The 1,235-nt window shown below is 41.1% G+C and overlaps 1 non-coding gene across 1 annotated transcript; it reads right to left on the bottom strand.

The window, feature by feature from the left end:
* Positions 1–408: 408 nt before the first annotated feature.
* Positions 409–516, bottom strand: LOC130983519 (small nucleolar RNA R71). Its single transcript, XR_009087504.1, has one exon. It is a non-coding gene; the product is annotated as a small nucleolar RNA R71 (small nucleolar RNA).
* Between the last annotated feature and the right edge of the window lie 719 nt (positions 517–1,235).

Raw genomic sequence — 1,235 nt, 5'->3', positions numbered from 1 at the left:
CACATGGCAGCCGAAAACAACAACAATGCAAACAATGCAAGGAAGGTGCTGGGTGACTTTACTGCACCTACTCCCGACTTCTATGGGAGAAGCATCTCTATCCCTGCCATTGGAGCAAACAACTTTGAGCTTAAGCCTCAATTAGTTTCTCTAATACAACAGAATTGCAAGTTCCATGGACTTCCATTGGAAGATCCTCATCAGTTTTTAGCTGAATTCTTGCAAATCTGTGACACTGTCAAGACTAATGGGGTAGACCCTGAGGTCTATAGACTTATGCTATTCCCTTTTGCTGTAAGAGACAGAGCTAGAATATGGTTGGACTCACAACCTAAAGAAATCCTGGACTCATGGGAAAAGCTAGTCAATGCCTTCCTGGCAAAATTCTTTCCACCTCAGAAATGGAGTAAGCTTAGAGTGGAAGTCCAAACCTTCAGACAGAAGGATGGAGAATCCCTCTATGAAGCTTGGGAAAGATACAAACAATTAATCAGAAAGTGTCCTTCTGACATGCTTTCTGAATGGAGCATCATAGGTATTTTCTATGATGGTCTCTCTGAACTATCCAAGATGTCTCTGGATAGCTCTGCTGGAGGATCTCTTCATTTGAAGAAGACGTCTACAGAAGCTCAAGAGCTAATTGAAATGGTTGCAAATAACCAATTCATGTACACTTCTGAAAGAAATCCTGTGAACAATGGGACTAGTCAGAAGAAAGGAGTTCTTGAGATTGATACTCTGAATGCCATATTGGCTCAGAACAAAATATTGACTCAACAAGTCAATTTGATTTCTCAAAGTCTGTCTGGAATGCAAAATGCACCAAGCAGTACTAAAGATGCTTCATCTGAAGAAGAAGCATATGATCCTGAGAACCCTTCAATGGAAGAGGTGAATTACCTAGGAGAACCCTATGGAAACACCTACAATTCTTCATGGAGAAACCACCCAAGTTTCTCATGGAAGAATCAAGAAAGACCTCAACAAGGTTTTAATAACAATAATGGTGGAAGAAACAGGTTTAGCAATGGCAAGCCTTTTCCATCATCTTCTCAGCAACAGACAGAGAGTTCTAAGCAGAATACCTCTGACTTAGCAACCATGGTCTCTGATCTAATCAAAACCACTCAAAGTTTCATGACTGAAACAAGGTCCTCCATCAGAAATTTGGAAGGACAAGTGGGTCAGCTGAGCAAGAAAGTTACTGAACTCCCTCCTAGTACTCTCCCAAGTAA

The sequence above is a fragment of the Arachis stenosperma genome, chromosome 5, assembly GCF_014773155.1.
Source record: "Arachis stenosperma cultivar V10309 chromosome 5, arast.V10309.gnm1.PFL2, whole genome shotgun sequence".
NCBI lineage: Eukaryota > Viridiplantae > Streptophyta > Magnoliopsida > Fabales > Fabaceae > Arachis > Arachis stenosperma.
This window is presented reverse-complemented; position numbering and strand designations above follow the sequence as displayed.